Source organism: Corythoichthys intestinalis, chromosome 18 (assembly GCF_030265065.1).
Source record: "Corythoichthys intestinalis isolate RoL2023-P3 chromosome 18, ASM3026506v1, whole genome shotgun sequence".
Classification (NCBI taxonomy): domain Eukaryota; kingdom Metazoa; phylum Chordata; class Actinopteri; order Syngnathiformes; family Syngnathidae; genus Corythoichthys; species Corythoichthys intestinalis.
Genome location: NC_080412.1, coordinates 30,486,648 through 30,513,176, shown reverse-complemented (window position 1 = coordinate 30,513,176; position 26,529 = coordinate 30,486,648). Strand labels below are relative to the sequence as shown.

The window sequence follows — 26,529 nt, the reverse complement described above, 5'->3', positions numbered from 1 at the left end:
TCGCTGCAAACGTAAATGTGCTTGAATTTAGGTTCCCACAGGCGAAAATAGTCCACGGAACCGTCTTCTTTTACTGTTCCTCGATTAATTGCTCTCAGCCATTTGTTTCTCCTTTTCTTCTTACGTGGAAGAATGAAGAACTTCAAATGCGGCTCCGAACTCTTCCTTGTGTGACAACCCGCAACACTGATCAGTTTTTGTATGTGTTATAGAAATAACTGTGCTAAAACAGTTTTCTTTGCATTTCAGTTGTGTAAGAGGTTTGCCCCCCCCCCCCCCCGAAAAATAAGAGAAAAAAAAAAAAAAGAAAAAAAGAAAAAAATATAAATAAATAAAATTTCTGGCTCCGTGGCAACCTTCGCGTCGGGGAGTTCTGGCAAGAAATTCTAGCCACTTTCACCCCTGGGTAGGACCCCCTCATCATCAGGCTGGCAGGCCAGTCTTACATACCAGACTGATGATGATTAGGCTCGGCTGGGCGATCTAGGTGGAGAAAATGAGGGAGAATAAATGCAAAAAAACAAAAAATTACCGCCATGTGCCGTAACACCAACTATTGTAAATCATAGCCATTTACAGTATTTCAGTAGAGTAGACGAGTTTATATTGTAAAACAGACAACTAATTGAGGCACAGCTTCATCAGACTCAGGGCTTAATATTGCAGCAACATGCAGTATTTGCCTTTCTAAACATGCCAAACGGTAGATTTAGATAAATATTTTTGAACACAGGCAGATTTCCAGCTGGGTTTAAAGATGTACTCGTTTAATTGCAAATGTGCGGCTACGTCGCCAACGCGCCTAACCGTGTATTCAACACTACTCATGACACAATTCTGCTTCCAGACCAGCTGCTTGCTGAGCAAAGGGAGACACAGGGGTTGAATTATTAAATGAATCAACATATCCCGGGCTTGTGTGTTCATGTGAAATCGGTAATGAGGCCGCTGGAGATGAGTCCATGAGTAGTTACGGAGTTGCACTATATCTCTATTTGTCCCGCACTGTGTTAATGCATGTGAGTGTCACAGCTTTGTTCAAATCCCAGTCCACGCTCAAGACCTGTCGCTTGATAACTGCATTCATCATGCGTAATCTCACCCAGCCATCGGGTCCTTTTACTTGTTTTTTTCCTAGTAAATACCGCAAGTCATTGTTATAGAGCCTTTCCAAATCTAATCTGTAATCCTAGTCATGATTTACTGGGCCCTATTTTCGCATGCAGCGAGCGAAGTCTAGGCAGTCATGTTGTTGCACTCAGCAGATAAGGGTTTCCCACCAGGTGAATTTGAAACAGGGGATTTTGTAGGCATGTACTAATTTCACACCAATCAGCAAGTAGCTTTACATTCCCTTTAAAGTAGCACAGGGGACTTCATGTCATCTCCAAGACAGAGGAAAGATTTGATCAAGTTGGAAAGTAGACTCATACTTAGAAAGGAAGTACAAGCAACCATCACGGGTAGATATTGTAAAGTTTATTTGAACAAGTCATCACATTTTAAATCACAATATTTGAGGGAGGAACTATTAGATTACCTTTTCAAATTAACACAGTGGGGCAAATAAGTATTTAGTCAATCACCAATTTTGCAAGTTCTCCCACTTGAAAAGATTAGAGAGGCCTGTAATTGTCAACATGGGTAAACCTCAACCATGAGAGACAGAATGTGGAAAAAAAACTGAAAATAACATTGTTTGATTTTTAAAGAATTTATTTCCAAATTAGAGTGGAAAATAAGTATTTGGTCACCTACAAACAAGCAAGATTTCTGGCTGTCACGGAGGTCTAACTTCTTCTAACAAGGTCTAACAAGGCTCCACTCGTTTCCTGTATTAATGGCACCTGTTTTAACTCATTATCAGTATAAAAGACACCTGTCCACAACCTCAGTCAGTCACACTCCAAACTCCCCTATGGCCAAGACCAAAGAGCTGTCAAAGGACACCAGAGACAAAATTGTAGACCTGCACTAGGCTGGGAAGACTGAATCTGCAATAGGTAAAACGCTTGGTGTAAAGAAATCAACTGTGGGAGCAATTATTAGAAAATGGAAGACATACAAGACCACTGATTATCTCCCTCGATCTGGGGCTCAAAATGGCGTGGCGTCAAATTAATAACAAGAACGGTAAGCAAAAATCCCAGAACCACACGGGGGGACCTAGTGAATGACCTACAGAGAGCTGGGACCACAGTTACAAAGACTACTATCAGTAACACAATGCGCCGCCAGGGACTCAAATCCTGCACTGCCAGACGTGTCCCCCTGCTGAAAAAAGTACACATCCAGGCCCGTCTGCGGTTCGCTAGAGAGCATTTGGATGATCCAGAAGAGGACTGGGAGAATATGTTATGGTCAGATGAAACTAAAATTTAAAAAATTGGTAGAAACACAGGTTCTCGTGTTTGGAGCAGAAAGAATACTGAATTGCATCCGAAGAACACCATACCCACTGTGAAGCATGGTGGTGGAAACATCATGCTTTGGGGTTGTTTTTCTGCAAAGGGACCAGGATGACTGATCTGTGTAAAGGAAAGAATGAATGGGGCCATGTAGCGAGAGATTTTGAGTGGAAATCTCCTTCCATCAGCAAGGGCATTAAAGATGTGATGTGACTGGGTCTTTCACCATGACAATGATCCCAAACACACAGCCAGGGCAACAAAGGAGTGGCTTCGTAAGAAGCATTTCAAGGTCGTGGAGTGGCCTAGCCAGTCTCCAGATCACAACCCCATAGAAAATCTGTGGAGGGAGTTGAAAGTCCGTGTTGCCCAACGACAGCCCCGAAATATCACTGCTCTTGCGGAGATCTGCATGAAAGAATGGGCCAAAATACCAGCAACAGTGTGTGAAAAGCTTGTGAAGCGTTAAAGAAAACATTTGGCCTCTGTTATTGCCAACAAAGGGTACATAACAAAGTATTGAGATGAACTTTTGGTATTGACCAAATACTTATTTTCCACCATGATTTGCAAATAAATTCTTTAAAAATCAAACAATGTGATTTTTTTTTTTTTTTTTTTTTCCCTCCCCACATTCTGTCTCTCATGGTTGAGGTTTACCCATGTTGACAATTACAGGCCTCTCTTAATATTTTCAAGTGGGAGAACTTGCACAATTAGTGGTTGACTAAATACTTATTTGCCCCACTGTATGTGTAATTGCCATTTGTAATAGTACCAGCAGTATTTATTAAAAATTTAATGTAGGTTTTCGGGCTGTGGAACGAATTGATGGATTTATAATGTACTCTTATGGGAAAATCCTACTCGACATACGACCATGTAGACTTACAAACAAGGTCCTGGAACAAATTAACTTAGTATATGGAGGTACTACTGTATTAGTCATTAGTTGCTTGAGATAAAGAACGTATGTCTCTCTACATTGTTATATTTATGTCATCTGGTCAGGTACAAAAGACGTTCAAACAAGTTTTCCCACAATAAAGTGATCCAAGTGACCCTTATAAGGGCTTGCTGAAAGCAGTAAATGAGCCGCTGCCACCTCCATGGCCCGAAACGTTTTCCAACCTTTTATTATCCTGGCATTAATGAATACCTATGAAAATATTGTTATTAATTAGCTTCCTGCCTTCCAGCGTTCCTCCGCAGGCTACATCATAATCATTGATATATGACTCAGAAAAATATTCTGCATGTAGGAACCAATGCATACTTGACAGAAACGCCCACACAGGCTATGTTGGACCTTCTTATGGGCCACGGACTATCATTGTGCTGTCCCTGATCTACATGGATGTCTTTTTCAGACAGAAAATCGGTTGAGTCTGAACCAGTTCACAGAAGACATCCACGGATCGAAAGACTTACAGTTCTTTAAAGATACATGTTATTATGAGTTAAAAATGATTTCATTTTGAAACCACTCTTGATGTATTTGTTTTAATATAATTAGTAAAATTAGTTTAACTAGTAGGTCACCGTTATTGTTGAAGTCGCAGGGCGTTGACGTCCCATGGTTACGCTGCCGGTTTTCCAAAGTATGACTCTAGTGACATAAACATGTCATCTGTTCAACTTTTTCAATTTGAACCGGAGAGGAACATTAATGAGCATGACAGCACTGCCGATATTTTACAAAATGAGCAGCAAAAGCAAAATGAACAGGAAAGACAGGATGAGACGAGACGACAGTAGGGGGGGAAAATGGTGTTCTGCCAAAACGTGCTACCACAAGAAAACACAATGCTTATAAGTATGACAGGGAAACACACGCAAAAAGTATTTTGAGGCAATGAAAATAAATTTTTAAAAAACTAAATAAAAGCACAAATAGTAAGTACTCGCCGCTTTCAACTGATGTGCGCATGTGTTGGACGTCTAGCTGCGTAGAAGGAAATGGAGTTGCCCGGTAGTGTTCCTCTAGTGACAGTGACACAGTGACAGTCTTCGTCACCCCGAGCTTCCATTGCGCGCATAAAACATGCCGCTCTCCATAGGTCAAAACATGTACTAAATATTATAGATTTTTAAATCAATGGCAATATTTTGTGTTTCTAATAACATATTTTAGTTTAAAAAACAAACAATTATGGCTTATTAGAGCCTATAAGTCTTTAAGTCCGTGGTTCCCTTTAAAATTGTTCCTACAAAATGCAAAACACTACTTCGGTCTCAATAAAGCACTTCAACTCACATCGACATAGTTCGTTATGTCACAAAATGCCGGCTATACACCTCCTTAGTTGTCTAACTAAATGAAGCTCCCCCTTAAAATACAGGTCACCCCGTAAAATATAGACTCCATCCATGTACTTTTGGGTAATTAAACAACCTTAATGGATTTTTATGGTAGTTGAAGCTTTTTTCCTCTTGTTCTAGTAGTGAATATATTTTCTCTGCACTACCTTTTGTCTCAAATCCTCCTAAATTTTTGTGTGAACAGACACAGCTTTAGTCAACTCTTATCTTGACAGCTACACTGTTTTTCTGTTTACTTTGCATGTTTTGTGCTCATCACAAAGCACACAGATGACAAATGCAGAACATTGATCAAACAATAGATGCTGGATTACACACAAATTCAAATGCACACACATTTCTGCAGAGTTCATCTTATCGACAGACTGCAGTTCACCTTTAAAACAAGGCATTGTCAATGACACTCGTTCATACACATGCATGCACACACCCATTTGCCTTTGTAAAAGTTAATAACACATCTTTTAAAAATATTTATTTTTCTGTAAGATTGCCATTTACTTAAACTTTTTTGTCATAGTATTAGTAATTAGTAATTAGTTGGATTACCCCGTTACTGAAAAAATAACGCCGTATTGTCACCCTCCCAGTTCAAATTCTACTTGTGATAAACTTATGGCAAATGTTGAGTTAATTATCAAGGGTTGATTGAATATTTGCATGATTGATTGAAAATTTGCTTGTGCTCATATATACCTAATACATACATAATACATATTGCCATATTTTTTTCTTATTGGATATAACCAGTAAATGATTATTGCTTGCTATACTAGGCTGTTTAAGTTAATGTTTAAGTGTTACAAAGTGTTAAAGAGGGTCGGGGTGACAACTGCCTTGCTTCATGGCCGCAACATTGCGTAACTAGACCTTCTAGGACATCTTCAGCATCATACGCCTGGACTGTCGTCTAGACTTTCGAGGACAATCTTCCATTCGAGGACATCTTCCATGGCCGCAGCGTTGCATAACTGAAGTGTCTGGGTCATTCTGACCACTTTACCTAAGTGCCCTTGCTTACACACGTGTATTTAGTTAGTTCCACCTACATGCTTACACATAGCCAACCAAAATCACATGGGTTTCTCCAGCTTGCTTTCCCCCTCCCTTTAGGGCGGCACCCTTCTGTGTTAGGACAAACCCCTAATAAAAAGAGCAAGGAGGTTTTTTTCCTTAGATCAATTTTGGTGACTATACAGCGTAATCTAGCATTTCTCTGTCTAGTCCCTCCTTGCTCTCCTTGGCCAAGAAAACTGAGTGTCTTCTCTCCTTATTTTTGGGTAATTTTACAAATGTCTACCTAAGGGTCTATTTTTGAACTTGACAGCAAGGTAGGTGAAGCTGATGTGGACCAAAATGCGACAATATCGCAGATGGAAAGTGAAGAGAATTTATTTAACAAAGGCAAGATGTATAAAATTATTTGGGAAAATAAGAAAACATTTCAAATCAACAATGTTACCTTTTTTTCCCTCCACCTCTAAGTATTGCAGTGTTTTCTCTCCAGCTTACCGTCTCTACTTGTTTGCTTATAAATGATTCATTGGCCTCTTAGGACAACATCTTTGACATGCACTTCCCAGGACGCGTGGATACGAACTCCCAGCTGTGATCTCAACTCTTGTTGCACACGTCGCTTCCTCCTCACCTTTCTCTATGCCTCTGTTTCGGATCACTGGAGAATACATTCAAACAAAAGTCATTCCGTGTCTGCTATTGTCGGGATCTTGCGTCGTGTCGGAGTGACGAGACTGATGCAGTATCACATGATGCCGAGCACATGAACCATGCAAAACTTCCAACTCCCTGCAGTGCATATTTGAAATGTTAAACAGTACAAATACCTATCCGCTAGCGCGAGGGATTTAATTCTCACGGTTAAGCACCCCATTTGTAGTGGTGGGAGATGAATAAAGTTGCATGTTAGCAATACATCCATCCATTTTCTATACAGATTTTTAGTACTTGTAGCTGGAGTCTATGCCAATGAATAATCGCATTAAAATGCTAAGACAAGATTCGTAATGATAGCACGTTTATTCAGCGTTGAATATTGGCAACGGGTTTGAAGTCTCAGGGGGAGGACGGGGGGAGCAATGCAAATGAGTTGAATTGGGTTACATGGGATTTTCTCTTACATGAAAGATTAAAGTCTATCAAATATTCATAGAGTCTAATACAATAAATTTTCAGCAGCTGGTTAGCGTTTGTACTTGGTTGCAAGTGTATAGGCAAATGGAAGCATTTTCATGCCAAAATAGTTTTGTTTTGGAAATAGTCTTACTTTTGCGCAATGATGACTTTTTCCCTGTGAAATTTTGAGTAGGTTCTTTTCATTAATTTTTGTAATTTTAGCTTTATTTGTAGTAAAACTATTTCTGGGCATATGCGGATTGGTGCAGTGTCTGCAGTGATGCGGACTCTGTACCGGTCCATTGTGGTGAAAAAAGTGAAGCTCTCAATTTACCAGTCGATCTATGTTCCTACCCTCACCTATGGTCACAAGCTGTGGATCGTGACAGAAAGAACAAGATCCCGGATACAAGCAGCCGAAATGAGTTTCCTCCGCAGGGTGTCCGGGCACTCTCTTAGGGGCCATATTCATGTTGACACTCCAAGAATACGACACATTTCATGTTTCCATTTACATGGTTCCGTCGTGGTTCTGTCTCCATTCGAATGATGTCACAGTTCCGCGTGAAAATGATGCAGTATTCATTAGGGGTGTAACGGTACACAAAAATCTTGGTTCGGTACGTACCTCGGTTTTGAGGTCACGGTTTGGTTCATTTTCGGTACAGTAAGAAAACAAAATGCAAAATATAAATGTGCTAGTTGTTTATTACACACCTTTGTGCTTTCAACAATAGGAACATTAGCCTATACAAAGCTAGAATTCGGCTCAAAAAGTAGCGGGTATTTAAAGATAATCCAACAACAATTTGCCTTTCAGACCCCGCGTATTGGTCAGCTTTCTTTCTGAAAGAAAAAAGAAGTCCTGTGCTAAAGAGAAAAGCAATCCCAATGACAAAGATTTTAACATGTATTTTACAAATGAAATGCCTCAATTAATCTTTTTTTTTTTTTTCTTATGAACGGTTTTCAAAAGCTTGATTTTTTACTAATTTCTCAAGTTAAAGCGCCACACAGAAATTAATAAATTTAATTGTGTAAGCAGGATCTGTGTATTATTCTTATTATTTAATTACAGGTGTTTTTTTTTTAGCTCATTTCAATGTATTATATTTAAATGGGCTATTGTTTATTTTATTATGTGTTTATATTTTACAATTGTGATGTAGTATTCATTTATATTGTATATTTTATTTTATTTTGTATAACTTTAGTTCCTATGTGAATATTAGTTCCTACTTGTTTTGTTGTGGTAAGAGGGTTTTGTATTGAACACGTGGCCATGTTGGTTATTATTATAGCAGAGAAGACAGCAGTAAATTAAAAAAGACAAGTCAACTCTGCCTAGATCTACCACTCAAGAGATCTGATGGACTCAAAAAGTGGGTTACGATTGCATATTAGTTTGAAAATCGACTGGATCCACCATATTTTTTACACGAGTGATTTCCAGTCTGCCGGATCCTAGCTACCGGTAGTAGTATTGACGCAGGAGGGTCGCATCTTGCGTCAAATATTAAACTCTGCTGTTCTTTTCGCGTGCGTCGCGTTGAGCCGCTTCTGGGACGCATCTAACACCCGGCCGCACTGCGACTGTTGTGCGTTGGCTGATTGACTCTAACGGCCGCGTTTCAAACGTTCTCGCGGCGGCCACGTTGTTGCGCCGTTGACATTTCTGGGTTATACTGTCGTACTGTGTTGGTCCGCATTAGAGAAGACGGATTATATATAATCTACACAAAGAAACTGTAACCTGATCGACTCACAGCCTCGAAAAGTAAGGGTTACATGACTTCAGAAACTCGTTCGGTACGCCTCCGTTCCGAACCGAACCACGTACCGAAACAGTTCAATACAAATACATGTACCGTTACACCCTTAGTCGTCACATATGGATAAAATACAAAGAACACTTTCGTGTATATCGACACTTGACGGGTCTAATCCAATGACGTACAGTAGACGTGTTGGGGTCCACATTGTCGCGGACAGCAAGGTGGCTAGAAACCGAGCAGTTCCTGAACGCACCACGAGCAATACCTACCTCATTTGTACACAACCGAAACCTTTTACCTAGTCCTTCCTTCCTTCCATCTGCAACTTCGCCCAATGATGTAAAAAAAAAAAAAAAAAAAGCGATATTGGATAATTTCTCGCGGCACACCTGACAATCTCTCACAGCACACTAGGTTGAAAAACACTGGTTTAGAGATGAGGTAAGAAACTTGGTCATACAGGAGTAACTCGGGGTCGAGGCGCTACTCCTCCGCTTTGAAAGGAGCCAACTGAGGTGGCTCAGGCATCTGGTTCGGATGCCTCCTGGACGCCTCCTTGGAGAGGCATTCCAGGTGTGTCCGACCGGCGGGAGGCTCCAGGGATGACCCAGGACATGCTGTAGAGACTGTCTCTCGGCTGGCCTGAGAACGCTTTGGGATCCCGCCGGAAGAGATGGTTGAAGTGGGTAGGGAGAGGGAAGTTTGGGCTTTCCCTGCTAACGCTGCTGCCCTCGCGACCCGACCCCGGATTAAGCGGTAGTTAATGGATGGAAAACTATTTCTGGTATTATATAGGAATATAATCTTTTAACTATAAGACTTTATTCTCGCATGTCTTCTGTCAAGCTCATTTATTTAAGATCTTTTAACATAATTCTCTACAATAACATGTTATAATTATTATATTGTATACCAATATCATCATGGAATTTAGCCACTTTTTTTTTTAGATTATTGAGACTTTCAGAATCCTATGACTACTTTGTCTCAGTTGTAGTTTAGTTACAAAATTACACCATTATCTGCGGTATTTTTACTTCACTCTCGCAACATGTCAACTTCGTTCTAGTACAATCACAATGTTATCTTTTTGTAACATTATTTTGCTGTTGTTTTTGTTGCTTTCCTTTGTTGAGTAACCTAAAATACCATAGTGGTACATCTACTTATGAACGTCTCCACAAACTGAAATTTCACGTTATGACACACCTCAAAGGGAAAATATTGCCTCTTGTTACGAAAGAAATTTCATGATAAGAGAGGCCAAAATACAGTTAGGGCGGCTACTCGCAGCTCCCAGAGTTTACTGAATGTAATACACTTATAGCTGCGCTGCCATTGGCTATTGCCTAGCATGTTCCTGGCATCCAATTAGCTAAGACAGGCCTTTTCTGTATGTGTATGTGTGTATCCCGGCGTCCTCCTCATTCACCCCTTCGGGCCATGAGGTGTTCCGACAGCTTTACGTGAGTGTATTAACTTTTATTCTTTGTTTTGTTTTTACATTATGCTTTGGTTATGTTGTCGTAGTAGCAGAAGTTGTAGTAAAAAAAATATTAAACTTCATAATAATAGCAAAGGCAACAAGTCGTTTCATGCACCAGATTTTAGGTTTCGTATTTTTGGAGAACTTACCTTCCATAACACAGCGGCAGCATGACTACACTAACGCCCGTGACCCCCAATACATGTACAGCTTGCAGTTTCGATGTCTCCCTCCTTTGTTACCAGCACAAATGCTTTGTGGTACGGAGCTTTGAGGCACTAGCTTGGTTCCACATCCACCTTCATGATGACAAAATTCCCGTGTTCGTGTATGAGGACTAATCCAACTTTGTGGCTGTGCAGGTACTGGAATGCCTTGGAGGTTTTGCCATAGAGTCAATAAAATACGATAAAATTTTACTTGTGGCCAGCCATTTCTTTGTGTTGTCTTCCCATGTTGATATGGCAGAAGGATGTGGTATTTCCAAATAGTGTTTTTTCAGGGTTTTTAGTGACTGATGCCACTCCAGCGCCATTGTTCTCTTTGTAAAATAATGTGAAAAGGGAAGTTGCGAGCAGAAAGCAAAGCGGAAGTAGAGCGGAAGTACCTCGGAAACTTGTCTATAAAAGATTTATGCCTGAATTTTGGGGGGTTTGGAACAGATTAGGGCATTTACATGGAAAACCCGTCTCTAATTACAGAATTTTCCAATTACGAGACCCAATTAATTTCATAACGTACAACTGTATCTGAAATTTTAGTGTTAAACATGCCACATAAATATTTTACAAAGTTGACTTCTACGTGTACCGTTTTAGCCCTTTCTAATGTCCTTCAAAACAAAGTCCTCCTCCAAATTTTAGCCACGTGGTACCATTTTTGATCAACGTATACAAGAAAGACAGTTCAACGGTGAATTGCAAAACATTTTATTTTTTGTGTGTGGGTTGAACATGACAGGTGACTAAACATAAAACAAAACACTAGTAAGTCAACTCCACAAGGTGAAAGCTGGATCAAAAGTCTTGTGTGTGTGATTTAAGTACGTGTGTTTGATTTATTTGCTGCCAAAAAACCTAACTGTAATGCAATTATTTTGGGAGTAAGCCATTGGCTATCCATTGGCAATTTTGGGTAGCGACACTAGCGATGCAAGACACTAGTCATCATATACTGTAGATCAATGGCGTAGGTTTGCATAGGGACGGTAGGGACATAACGTTACCAACTTTTCAGGATGCTAACATTGTCCCCACCAACTTTTAAGCAACCTCATTTGCATTATATAGTGACATAAGTTATATAGGTAATTTAGATTGTCTTCCCATATGTTGTAAGGATAGAATTGACCCTACCATTATAAAATGATTACAATACTTTAATTATGTTCAGACTTACATTGACACCTTTTCACTTGCTGAATGTGCCAGTCCATTTTTTCCCCCTCAAATACACATTTGATTGGCTGGTGACTTGTCCCTCCCCCACACACACACACGCACGCATTCACCCCTTCCATAGAAATACAACATGCCGCCTCGTCCTCGTCCTCCTTCGAAGATGAGGGATATTACTTTATATAAGTTTTATATGTACAATAGATACAGTGCCTTGCAAAAGTATTCGGTCCCCTTGAATCTTGCAACCTTTCGCCACATTTCAGGCTTCAAACATAAAGATATGAAATTTAATTTTTTTGTCAAGAATCAACAACAAGTGGGACACAATCGTGAAGTGGAACAACATTTATTGGATAATTTAAACTTTTTTAACAAATAAAAAACTGAAAAGTGGGGCGTGCAATATTATTCGGCCCCTTTACTTTCAGTGCAGCAAACTCACTCCAGAAGTTCAGTGAGGATCTCTGAATGATCCAATGTTGTCCTAAATGACCGATGATGATAAATAGAATCCACCTGTGTGTAATCAAGTCTCCGTATAAATGCACTTGCTCTGTGATAGTCTCAGGGTTCTGTTTAAAGTGCAGAGAGCATTATGAAAACCAAGGAACACACCAGGCAGGTCCGAGATACTGTTGTGGAGAAGTTTAAAGCCGGATTTGGATACAAAAAGATTTCCCAAGCTTTAAACATCTCAAGGAGCACTGTGCAAGCCATCATATTGAAATGGAAGGAGCATCAGACCACTGCAAATCTACCAAGACCCGGCCGTCCTTCCAAACTTTCTTCTCAAACAAGGAGAAAACTGATCAGAGATGCAGCCAAGAGGCCCATGATCACTCTGGATGAACTGCAGAGATCTACAGCTGAGGTGGGAGAGTCTGTCCATAGGACAACAATTAGTCGTACACTGCACAAATCTGGCCTTTATGGAAGAGTGGCAAGAAGAAAGCCATTTCTCAAAGATATCCATAAAAAGTCTCGTTTAAAGTTTGCCACAAGCCACCTGGGAGACACACCAAACATGTGGAAGAAGGTGCTCTGGTCAGATGAAACCAAAATTGAACTTTTTGGCCACAATGCAAAACGATATGTTTGGCGTAAAAGCAACACAGCTCATCACCCTGAACACACCATACCCACTGTCAAACATGGGGGTGGCAGCATCATGGTTTGGGCCTGCTTTTCTTCAGCAGGGACAGGGAAGATGGTTAAAATTGACGGGAAGATGGATGCAGCCAAATACAGGAACATTCTGGAAGAAAACCTGTTGGTATCTGCACAAGACCTGAGACTGGGACGGAGATTTATCATCCAACAGGACAATGATCCAAAACATAAAGCCAAATCTACAATGGAATGGTTCAAAAATAAACGTATCCAGGTGTTAGAAGGGCCAAGTCAAAGTCCAGACCTGAATCCAATCGAGAATCTGTGGAAAGAGCTGAAGACTGCTGTTCACAAACACTCTCCATCCAACCTCACTGAGCTCGAGCTGTTTTGCAAAGAAGAATGGGCAAGAATGTCAGTCTCTCAATGTGCAAAATTGATAGAAACATACCCCAAGCGACTTGCAGCTGTAATTGGAGCAAAAGGTGGCGCTACAAAGTATTAACGCAAGGGGGCCGAATAATATTGCACGCCCCACTTTTCAGTTTTTTATTTGTTAAAAAAGTTTAAATTATCCAATAAATTTTGTTCCACTTCATGATTGTGTCCCACTTGTTGTTGATTCTTGACAAAAAATTAAACTTTTATATCTTTATGTTTGACGCCTGAAATGTGGCGAAAGGTTGCAAGGTTCAAGGGGGCCGAATACTTTTGCAAGGCACTGTATATATTTATACGTTTTTTTCCGCCAGCAGCTGCCACTGTAAGTAATGTAAAAAGTCAATGTTGTGTAGGTGGGGAACACACTACTAATTTTCCTACTGAAAGTCCGACCTGTATTAGCGTTAGCATAACATTAATCTGTGCGAATTTCTCGAACTCAAGGAGGAAGCTGCTTTGAGAAAAATATCCTCCTAGATGCTTTCTACTTTTAACGTCAATTGAATGAATGAATGAATTAATTAATTTATTGTCATTGTCATCATCATCAGAATCATTGACAGTTACAGAGTGTGGGATAGTTTGGCCAGAAAGGAGAAACATTGACACAGACTGTGGAATAATTTGCCCGAAAAAGACGATGACAGACAAAGGTAAGACGGGAAAAAGCAGATGCTCATTGATACCCGTCCCCCAACAACCCGGGACGCACAGTCTAGCATGTTTGTGTTAAATAGCCGTTGGTTTGGTGTAGGTCTCATTGTAGAAAATATCTTGTCCAATGAGTGTCCAGTCAAGGAGAATTAAACTGTAAGAAATGTAGTGAACCAAGGTTTACCCCCGTCTCCGCAGTTTCCATTTTCATTTTATTTATGTGGTCTTAAAGCAGCCCAAAGGAGCTTTCATTTTTTAATTCCCCTTGTTTTCTGTGTAAATCTACAAGAAAAAGTGAAATTATCTGCCAGCACTTCAAGCCAATTTTACACAAATTTCTTGAAATGAGAAAAATAGCTGAAAATAAGCTAAACAGAAAACACTTATTTTCAGCAAAAAAAGTTTGTATATTTAATCTTTAAAAAAAACTTAATTGTCAGAAATGTTCTTAATTCAAGAAGAGATTTTTTTTTTTTAATTTATGTTTAAAATTTACCGACTTTTAGATGAATGGGCTTCATAAGAACAAAGAATCTGCCGCAGTAATCTATTAACTAGTCTTTAAGACTCAAAACAAGATGGAGAATATTATTCGACCAGATTTAAGAAAAAAAAAATCAGATTCGGACGTTATACTGTAAATTTGCAGTGTGAAAGTTAGTATAAGTCAATACAGATTCATTTTGCGTTAATCCTTTAGCCTGTCAATTAATTAGGTATTATTGGTGAGAAATGTCGCCCTGACCGTCGTCCACCCAATCTGTTTGGTCTTATTAATGTCCCATCCTCAGTAAAAAGTGTACATGCAGATTATGCTGTTAGCGTCCCTACCAATATTTGGACCAAACCTACGCTCTTGCTGTAGATCTAATTTGAAATGAGTTTTTTCAATGTTCGCCCTCTGGCGCTGTTTCATTGACTAACTTTGTCTTCTGCTATTCATCATCTGTCTTCACGACTAAACTCTGACGGAACTTAAAAGAAGAACAGCACGTTCCTTCCGTTGTATTCTGCGCTCTCCACTGGAGCGCGTTGATGAAGACTCAGTGGGATGGGAAAAGGCAGTTTCGTTGAGGTAGTTCGGACAGATTGCATTGCGGGTCCTTGGAGACAAGCGTGAGGAATAAGAAGCTGTTGTGGAAAAAAAAATGAGAAAATGGATTAAATGAAGCAACAGTTTAAGTTGACGAATACTGCAAAGCAACAAGCGGAAAATGTCTCTGAACACTCATGTCGATAAAAGACAGTGTGTGTTTCAGAAAATTACTATGTCCAACCACACTTGTACTTTGAAATATGTGTAACTGGGATGTTTTGAGATATGAACCAACAGTCATGTGACTTTATTTTTTTTTGCTTTGATTTGCAAGCACAAACATGAAATACGAGTGCTGTATGGTAGCAATTCGGAGTGTTCAATGAAGATGTTCAATAAATGCATGCAAGTTTTGGGGGGGTCTTCACCTCACTATAGCGTATATAGTAGGGTGACCAAACGTCCTCTTTTGCCCAGACAAGTCCTCTTATTATGTGCCCTCCGGAGCGTCCGGCCGGGTTTCATAAATTCATGAAAATGTCCGGTTTTTATGATTTTTCACGGGACCAATTTGAAGACAATCCCTCCGGTCACCAGGGGGCAGCGCCTGCCTGCGTTGACGTGACTCCTACTCGTAGGGGCAAGAGAAGAAGTAGATGTTCTTTTTTGTTGGCAGTTTAGCCTTTGTTTCATGGGTAATTACCACCATCTACTGACGTTTTGGCAAGAGATCAGACTACAGTAAGGAGTTCAATAAGGAGTTCTAAAAGACGTGGCTCCATACACCTTTCTGTAAGTTTAGCTCCTGTTAATGTCAATCACGTGTCTTCTGTTGTATATAGGGTTATATGTGTATGCAGAGATGCAGTATATTGTGTGAGTCTTGTAATTTTTCTGCGTTAATTTGGTTGAATGCTAGTATTATATTCTAAATAGCTGTGTTTCTGAGTTTTTTTACGATAAATACGTATATAATGGCAACTGCTGACTTCTGAGATTTTTACGGGTGTGATCTGTAAAATCCTGTAAAATCTTGCCGATGATTGTAAACTTTCATAGCAAAGTCTGATTTTGCCTCGGCTCGCGTACTCGCTAATAGGTTAGCAATCAGTGAGCTCAGCCGCTCTAGGCATTATGGGCAATGTAGTTTTGAAATGCTGCGTTTGGAAACATGCTGGTTGAATAGCTTGTCAGTTTATTTCGGTTATTGTTTGCGTACAATCTAGAACATTGAATGAGAATAAAAATTGAGTGGGAATAACCATTTGTCAACAACAATTGTTGTGATAGTAGTTTAAAAAAATGTTGAGTTGGCACATAGCCTACTGTGTGTGTGTGTGTGTGGGTGGGTGTGTGTGTGTGTTGACTGAACTACATTTCCATGGGTCTGCATTATAAATATATATTTGTAATCATTATTCTTTTTTTTTTTTTTTTTTTCTCCACTGTTTGATTATTTTTTAGGAAGAAAAAGCCTGTTGAGTAACCAGTTGAGTATAAAAAAATGGGTGATATAGGCATCTTTGAGTGATCTTCGAGTAAAATTCAAGTATCTCGAGGCCGGGACGAGTATCCTCTTTTTTGGAAATCAAAATATGGTCACCCTAGTATATAATAACCACGACCTATCCTGCCGCACCACCTCTGCAGCCCTCACTACCGTCTCTGCCACCTGTAGCTCATAATTAATTGCAACCCCACACAGAACTATGCTACGCTTCGGTTTTTTCATCCGAATTCTCGCCACGTTTTCGTCGTCTGGGCCACCCACACACCAAATTACCTAGTGAGCCTCCCGGGGTGAGTGCGAAGAGAGAAAGGGCGTGGCGGTGGGGGGCTTCCATTACACGCCCGGCAGATGGCAGGGGGCACACGGCGGCGCAGTGATCATTAACCTGCTGGGCTATTCGCCTTGCGTAACTTGTCGCTTTTAATTTGAAGCTCTCCCCACTCTCGAGGCACACAGGACAACTGTCACTTGGTTGTTCTGAACGTGCTAATAGTCTGAGGTCATTGGTTGACTTGCAAAGAGAAAGGTCGAGTCTAATTGACTACTGTGTTTAACTTTACAAGGACCAAATAATTCACAATTCTCACAATATGGCTATAGAACAATTATTTTCCTATTTATTATACATGAAAAATGGAGAAAAACAAGCTTTTTTCATCCTTCTGCTGTAAATTGAATTGGGTTTATCACTAGTAGACGTCCAATTCGTTTGAAGTGGAAGGGTGGCAGGCAAATACTCTGCCATCCCTCCTACTTCAAACAGATTGGACGTCTATGGCAGTCAACACAAACCAATGGGTTTAATTCTGGGGCATTTCAGGTCATCTGCCGTTGATATCTAGTCACTTCCTGTTGATTTAGAGGCATTTATGGGTCAATTCCTGCTTATTTTGGGTAACAGAACAGGAAGTGACCTGGGAATCTCCCCAAATGAATAGACTATACAGGAAGTGAAAGTGACCTGTAAATACCCTGAATGTCGGAAAGAATGACTGCGAATGCTCTGAACGTTCATTTGCCTCTCCCAGTCTAAATGGATTGGGCATCTATTCTAGTGGAAGATTTCGGTGGCAACTTATTGGTGCCCCCCCCCCCCCCCCCCAAGCCGTTACACCTTTTTAAAACGATATCGATTATTGGCAGGAGCATATTGATAACCTTTCGGGATACAAAGTATCACGTTACACCACCATTTCGATGTTTTGTCACACCCCTAATTACAACATTGGTTTTTAAAGTGTAAATTTAACACTCCTTGTGTGTGGTGGTCATTTTGAACGTCAGATTTATCGTCAGGCTAGCAAACAGATGATTTTAAGCAATCAAATTACCTCTTAAAAACTGGTTTTGAATTTGCATTCTAACTTGGGACTTCCACGTATGACTTGATTTATTTTATTTTATTTTTTTTTAATTGTTTTAATCCAGCAGTTCTGCAAATTTTTCTCACTAACTAATGGACTTTATAGGATTCAAGGTGAACAAGAAATTTTCAAAATATAAAGCTGAGTTATTATAGGTAAGTTGAATATAGTTAGAATTAGAGATGTCCCGATCGATCGGGTCCGATTACGTCATTTTCAAAGTATCGGAATCGGCAAAAACTTATCGGACATGCCTTTTTTAAATATATATATGTATATATTTTAATTAAATCGTTTTCTAATTGTATTTAACGTTACAGACGTAATATGTTACACTCATCCAGAGTCTTTAGTTTTGGCTTAAGGTAGGGTTATCAAATTTATCCCGATAATAGCAGTAATTTTTTTTTTTTTTTTTTTTAATGTATCACATTAAAATATTTAACGCAATTAATGCATGCGCTGCACGACCCACTCACGCATTGTCGCGTTCAATCTGTAATGGCGCCGTTTTACCTATATAGAGAGCTAAAAGGCAGCGTAAAATGAGTAGAGTGAATTTTGGAAGCCTTTGGAGCCTTTTTTTAATTGCCTAAAGCCTTAGAATCCCTCTCTCTATGATTAGAAATATCGTGGGAAGCAATGTGGGGAAGCAAGGTAGTAATTGATCTTTTTCTTAACACCCTATGTTATTTCCCAATGCAGAGAAGATATATCAATTGGTAGCACTACGCACAGTCATGGTTCCACTTCACATCATGCATTTGGGCATGGATACAGTATCATTTACTGAAAGCTCAACAAATACACTAGATGGCAATATTTAGTCACAATATACAAAGTCACATTTGTCCTTTAAGAATTACAAGTCTTTCTATCCGTGGATCCCTCTCACAGAAAGAATGTTAATAATGTAAATGCCATCTTGACGATTTATTGTCATAATAAACAAATACAGTACTTATGTACTGTATGTTGAATGTATATATTCGTCCGAGTTTTATTCATTTTTTTCTTAATGCATTGTCAAAATGTATATGGCCAAGAAAAATTATCGGGAATGATTGGAATTGAATCGGGAGCACAAAAAAAAAGCAATCGGATCGGGAAATATCGGGATCGGCAGATACTCAAACTAAAACGATCGGGATCGGATCGGGAGCAAAAAAACATGATCGGAACAGCCCTAGTTAGCATTTTATCAAATCATCACTCTAAAAAAGTGATTTAAAGCAACACTTGGCAACTTTACAGTTTTGGTCGATTTTAGCAACAGTGGTGGACAAAAGTGGTAGTGTTTTGCCTTAAGGAAGATGGCGTTTCCTATGAGGACCAGCGCTGCGTTTCCCATGACCAGGACCGGCGCACACCCGCACAGTGTCGTAAAATCATCAATAAATCGAAAATCAATCTCCTGGTCGCCTGTAGATGGATTAAACAACGTTTCTGTTTCCAGTGGCTGTGTGAGGGATGAATAGTAATATGGTAATTAATCCAGTTGTGGCTAAACAACAGTGTTGTCACAGATTACTTGAAAAAGTCATTTGATTACTGATTACTGATTATGCCTAAAAAAAAGTAATCTAGTTAGTTTACCGATTACTTCCTTATCGAAGTAACTAAGTTACTTTAAAGTAATTTATCATTTAATTTTTACCAATTTTTCTCCCTTTGCCGCCTCAACATAAGAATGACAACAGAAAAATGTCATCGCATTTAATTGACTTACCAATAATTGAATTTAAAGAGGAAGATCAGAATTTTTCACATAAGGCTTAACCTTTGAGTAGTTTTATTAGTCAATGGCGTTGATTTCAACCACCATTGACTCACGCTAGCTTAGCCACTCTGCAGCCCTGAAACTAACAAATACAGTAACTGAAAAACTGCATGGAATTTGTTGAAATCAACTCCACCGACTAATTAAACCCCGCTACCTCATAGATTAAGCTTAATGTAAAAAATTCTTGAATTTTCGGTTAGGGATAACAGTATATCAGTACTAATGTAAAACAATGCAAATTGACGGCACAATAATCGACAACACACAAATGATTGCCCAGTGCAATAAACACAAAGGTGGGGGCAGGCGCGGATGCACGAGCAAACCCGGAAGTAGGCCGTACACACACGCGGTCAATATGGCCACAAAACGTGGCAGTAGCTAAGCACTTTACACTCAATCGGACTTACAACACATATCAAAGATGCTAAACGAACACATCACCGTACGGCATATACGTGCAACGCGAATATCATGTAAACAATGTTTGCCAACTTGGAGCGATGACTGCCCGTTCTTGCAACGAAAGCTACGAAACGGCCGCGCATGTAGGGGGTCCAAACTATCGCTGATACCCTCCAAAATGAAGGGAAAATACTCTCGTTTATTCATGGATGTACACAGATCAACAGCAAGTGAAAGCCAGGCCAATGTTTATTCTGTATATCCTGGTTGCCTCCCTTTTTCCTCCTCAGACAAAACTTTTTGTCTCTGTTAGTGCTCTGCCATCTTTGCAGAATTTGTGCAAAAGCGTTCGCATTGCCGTTATAATGAATGGAGACGGGGAAGTGATGTATGCCGTAAAGCAGTCAGTACATTTGTAGGTTTTTTTTTTTGTGTGCGTGACAGGGTTCCTGCCACCCTCCTCAAAGTTAATTAGTGCCAGTGAAAGTGATACAAACCCCCTCAAGATATAAAAGAGGTGTTATTCAACAAGTTGTTAGTTGACATATGATCACAAATGTTATGAAAATATTTTATAAAGGTTGAAAAGTTACTTAGTCAAACCTTACCAAATACAAAATGATATGGAAATCCAGATCTGGCCCGATGGCCTTAAACCTATGTGTCCTTCCTGTTTTAGTGACCGTTCTGTAGATATCCTAATGCAATTGCACTCAGCAAATGCTTCATTACTGTTTGTCAGTTGTTATCAGACACTGGAATAAAATCAGTTCATTAACGGCCTAGTTAGACTACATTACTAAGTAAAACTCGGAGGTATAAGATGTACAGATGAAAGGGTATGACGGTAATATCATTAAATAGTTTTGATCTTCTCCTAATTTCTGTCCGAACTCTTTTAGAGGGCAGATGTTTGGTTCCCGTCTCGGTGGTCATCATTACCATTCTCGCTAATGAGATATTAATGTTAAACTCATCAGGTACTTAAAGGATGTTGAATATTTGGTATCACCAAACATTGCCAGTTCCAAAAGAGTCCCCTGACCTCCTGCATGTTCACTTTATAAATTTTAATGATGGCTTTGACTCCTCGGCATCCTTGAATCTCCCGAGCTAACCTGGTATGCAGACATGGCCGCTTCCCACGAATAAACGTCATTATGATTAATTACAATGGATTTCTGCTCACGTTGCATATGTGGCAGGAAGGACACCGCGACTCATCAAAATGCATGCGGGAGGAAAACCTGTCAGTGGAATGTCAGCATAATACCTAGTGCCTAGTTGTTGCTAGGCAAAATTTGCGGTGGCAGTCATAACCTCCCTGTATAACGATGATAAAAAAGGTCATGAGTAAGCCTCAATGACGGAACGCCTCCAAAACAGCACCATTAAAAATTGTATGCTTTAAAATACTCTCATTTTATTTCTAGGCGCCTTTGTTGAACTCAACGTTGTCATGAAAACAAAATTAAACTGATTTAATCAACAAAAAGGTTTTAGTAGTTCCTATTTTGAAAAATTAGTAGGGAAACATGTTTAAATCAGATTCCTCCTAAAATTTAAATGGGATAGGTATAGGTTTATAAAATATTTTGAAAATATTTTAAAAATTACTATTATTTTTAAGCTCATTATTATTATTATTGTTTTTTATTATTATTACCGGTGTTATTTTAATTTTTTTTTTTTTCAGTAATGTAGCCAAATTGTTAACTGGCGCCAAAATTATTGTGTGGCGCGATCATCAAATTTGTTAACTGTAAAACAAGATGACTATAACTTTTTAATTTATGATTAATTTTAATGTACAGTGGTACCACTACATGCGAATTTAATTCGTTCCTTGACCTGGTTTGTAAGTCAAAATGGTCATACAGTGGGCAAATAAGTATTTAGTCAACCACTTATTGTGCAAGTTCTCCCACTTGAAAATATTAGAGAGGCCTGTAATTTTCAACATGGGTAAACCTCAACCATGAGAGACAAAATGTGGAAAAAAACCCAGAAAATCACATTGTTTGATTTTTAAATAATTTATTTGCAAATCATGGTGGATAATAAGTATTTGGTCAGTACCAAAAGTTCATCTCAAGACTTTGTTATGTACCCTTTGTTGGCAATACCGGAGGCCAAACGTTTTCTATAACTCTTCTCAAGCTTTTCACACACTGTTGCTGGTATTTTGGCCCATTCCTCCATGCAGATCTCCTCTAAAGCAGTGATGTTTTGGAGCTGTCGTTGAGCAACACGGACTTTCAACTCCCTCCACAGATTTTCTATGAGGTTGAGATCTGGAGACTGGCTAGGCCACTCCAGGACCTTGAAATGCTTCTTACAAAGCCACTCCTTTGTTGCCCTGGCTGTGTGTTTGGGATCATTGTCATGCTGAAAGACCCAGCCAAGTCTCATCTTCAATGCCCTTGCTGATAGAAGGAGATTTTCACTCAAAATCTCTCGATAAATGGCCCCATTCATTCTTTCCTTTACGCAGATCAGTCGTCCTGGTCCCTTTGCAGAAAAACAGCCCCAAAGCATGATGTTTCCACCCCCATGCTTCACAGTGGGTATGGTGTTCTCCGGATTCAATTCAGTATTCTTTCTCCTTCAAACAGGAGAACCTGTTTTTCTACCAAAAACTTCTATTTTGGTTTCATCTGACCATAACACATTCTCCCAGTCCTCTTCTGGATCATCCAAATGCTCTCTAGCGAACCGCTGACGAGCCTGGACGTGTACTGGCTTCAGCAGGGGGACACGTCTGGCAGTGCAGGATTTGAGTCCCTGGCGGAGCATTGTGTTACTGATAGTAGCCTTTGTTACTGTGGTCCCAGCTATCTGTAGGTCATTCACTAGGTCCCCCCTTGTGGTTCTGGGATTTTTGCTCACCGTTCTTGTTATCATTTTGACACCACAAGTGAGATTTTGCATGGAGCCCCAGATCGAGGGAGATTATCAGGGGTCTTGTATGTTTTCCGTTTTCTAATAATTGTTCCCACAGTTGATTTCTTTACACCAAGCGTTTTACCTATTGCAGATTCAGTCTTCCCAGCCTGGTGCAGGTCTACAATTTTGTCTCTGGTGTCCTTCGACAGCTCTTTGGTTTTGGCCATAGTGGAGTTTGAAGTGTGACTGACTGACTGAGGTTGTGGACAGGTGTCTTACTGTCTTTTATACCGATAATGAGTTAAAACAGGTGCCATTAATACAGGTAACGAGTGGAGCCTCGTTAGACATCGTACGAAGAAGTTAGACCTCTTTGACAGCCAGAAATCTTGCTTGTTTGTGGGTGACCAAATACTTATTTTCCACTCTAATATGGAAATAAATTCTTTAAAAATGAAACAATGTGGTTTTCTGTTTTTTTTTTTTTTCCACATTCTGTTCTTCTTTGTTTCTTCATTCTGTCTCTTATGGTTGAGGTTTACCCTTGTTGACAATTACAGGCCTCTCTAATCTTTTCAAGTAGGAGAACTTGCACAATTGGTGGTTGACTAAATACTTATTAACCCCACTGTATGTCAAGCAGGATTTTCCCATAAGTATGCATTATAATTCGATTAATTCTCTTTACAACCCAAAAACATACGCTAAATCCTTAACAAATACTGATGGTACAATTACAAATAGCAATTGCACATAGCAAAACAAAGAAATTATGGATACAAATTAAAATAATAATAATATAATATATAATAATACAGGTACTCCCCGGGCTACGATGTTCCCGAATTACGGGATTTCGACTTTATGACATCTGTCTCGTCGGTTATTTTTTTTTAAATGTTGACTTTTGTTTGGTGATGCATGCTTTTATTTTGGTGCACGAAATGTAGAGCATGTTGTACTTCCGCACACGAGAGTATTTTCACTAGAGCTGAAACGAATACTCGAGTAACTCGAGTTTAAAAACTGATCCGAGTAATTTTATTCACCTCGAGTAATCGTTTATTTTGACAGCTCTAAGCATCACGTTTTGCTCAGACTACTTTTAATGCGGGACAACGCGCTGATGTCACGTGCGTAGAGGAAGAAGCAAAAAAAAAAAAAAAAAAAAAAAAACTTACTGCAACCGACAGCTGCTACAAACGACGTCGACGTTGCTAAATACTAGCCCGCGCGATGCTACGTTGGTAGCAGGTAGCGTCTGATGAGTCTCATAGAGATCACATGTATGTTGAACTAATGCGAAATGACATACTCGGCCGCGTCTGGGTAGCGTTAGTAAACAGCCGCCATCTTAAAGCAGTAAAGTGCTAAGCGCTAATAAAGAGCGCTAAGCGCTAATAAATAAGATTAACGTTACTGTCACTAGCTCAAGTAACGTTAGCCCTGCGGAGGGCTAGGTTTCTATTAATTATGACCACTTTCGATGCGTAGCTAACGTGTCTTACATAGGGTCTTTAACATAACATAGCGTTGTGGAGTGATGAGGGTGTAAAATAAAAACTCAATAATGCTAACTATCAATTTTAGCTCAGTAGTCATTGCTGGATAAAACACCAAGTAGCACTGGTCCCTAATGTGCTCCAATACAGCCTGTATCATACATTTATTTTGAACACTGCAAAAACTCAAAATCATATCAGGACTTACAGTTTAGACTAACTTAAAACTTAACCAGAACTTAAAAATGGCTTGACACAAATTGAAATTCAATTGAAACACGTGGGAAAAAAATCTTTAAGTGATGTGTGTTATCAAGCGTAATGGCTTGATAACACACATTTTTTGTTGTTGTTTTTAATATGATCTAAAGGTTTTTTGAGTGAAAGCAGTGAATTAGTCTTTTTTTATTCTAGTTACATCTGAGATGCAATTGTTGGCTGTTTTCAGCAATATACATCGAAAATAAAGACATTGATTGACTGAAAATGGTTCAAGATTAGATGAAATCTCTTGTTTTCTCATGTATATTTATAATTGCTCTTCACCTAAAAATATGTTTTATCTGATTGCTCGATTAATCGATAGAATTTTCAGGCATGCCACTCCGAAAAGCAGTTTCGTCCTGGAATTAGACACAGGGCTACATCACAGCCCACACTTCCATGGGGTGTCGGTCCTCTTTCCACCCTTCCGTTTTCATTTCACTTTACTTTCATTGTCACTATAAATGTACATGAAACAAAAGTCAGTATTTATGAAAATAATAAAGTATAAAATAAAAATATATACAGCAATAAATAATAATGGAAATCTATATGTATGACAATAGAAAGAATACCGTAGCTGAATATGTGCTACATCCCTAATCTTCATATAGAAAGAAGACCACAAATTATACTTTGATCTGATATGCACATTTTATTATTACATACACAAACACGCACTTATATTGCATCAAAATTAACTTTGTCTTGCAATATCAAAAGAAACTTTTACAGCATTAAAAAAAAAAAAAAAAAAAAAAAAAAAAAAAGTGAGTTGGCTTACCTCTGCTCGTCGATGGCGTCACCCACGTGTTCAAATCCGTCACTATCTTCACTCGAGGACTCTTCCGAAGAAGACGATGATGACGAATTTGGACCACCCTCTTCCTCAAGTTGATCAAAAAGCACAATTGCTTGCGCTAAATTTAGTTTTCCGTTCATCCTCAAAGTCACACAAAGTCGCTCGCCCGCTTGCTTGATTCAAACGGCTGTCGCTCGCCCCCTCGCTGCGTCAGAACACTCCTGCCTCTCGTTCGGTGGAACCTCGCACGGCAGTTATATTTATAAAAAAAAAAAAAACGCATTTTGTGCTTCCACTGTGACTTCGAAAGGGTTCGTTTGATTTGTGTTTTTTTCATGGAGCTTCCGTTTTGAAAAAGGACAAGAAATGATGGAAATATAGACATAAACAAATGATCCATGCAGCGTTTTAATGTTTTTTTGAGAGGACAATAAAACTATAAAACTTAAATGACAATATCTCACGTTTTAGTTGGTCGATTGACTTCAAATAACAACGAGAGTAAACCGCAACTTCCGCACTTTAAAACGAGACCAACCAACGGCATGTGGGTGACGTAATTAAAACGCGAGGGTGCTTCAAAGACGACGTGCGCTGAGGACGCGCCGGCGCGTCCTTCGACTCTCAAGGGTTAAACAAACTCGATGGCAATCAAAACGTTTGTTCTTCTTTTTCCCCAAATTAGAATCGATAAGAGAATCGATAAAGAATCGAATCGTTAAGCAATATCGATAATGGAATCGGAATCGTAAAAATCCTATCAATTCCCATCTCCAGTGGCCGTGTTGTGTTGCACAAGTTCTGAGATGAATGATTAAAAACCTGACGAAGCTGGCAACTTCCTTGCCGAAGTTACAATAACAGTTTTAAAAAGGCGTTTTTACTGTCACCTTAACTTAAAAAGACTGGCGAACGGCGGTCAGAGGAGACCGGCCATATTGTTGAGCCAATTCGCTGACACGCACACCAGGCTCATAATTTTCTATCATTTCCTTCTTAATTTCAGTGGTAAGTTTTTTCACCGCATGCCCTAATCTTTTTGGGGTCCATGTTTATTTCTCTGCCGTGCGTCCGTGTTGCGGGAAAAAAATGAAGTTGCGACACGGTCATTAATCGTCGTACTTCGAGTATGTCGTCATAAGTCGAGACAAACGACGTGTCAAATTTTACATTGGATGTCACAAAGATTGTATGTCAATTCTATCATATGTCGAGGTACTACTGTATGTTATTTTTGCATAACCTGAC

At 39.4% G+C, this 26,529-nt stretch overlaps 1 protein-coding gene across 2 annotated transcripts in view; it reads left to right on the top strand.

Annotated features, from left to right (window-relative positions):
• sgcd (sarcoglycan, delta (dystrophin-associated glycoprotein)) overlaps positions 1 to 26,529 on the top strand; it is a 357,132-nt gene that overhangs the window by 129,498 nt on the left and 201,105 nt on the right. The window contains exon 1 of one of the 2 annotated variants that reach the window (XM_057821021.1): positions 9,921 to 10,104. The exons of the other annotated variant lie outside the window; for it this stretch is intronic. The gene's annotated coding sequence lies outside the window, so the exon portion shown is untranslated. Of the gene's footprint in view, positions 1 to 9,920; positions 10,105 to 26,529 lie in introns of those variants that run through there. 2 annotated transcript variants of the gene reach the window in all.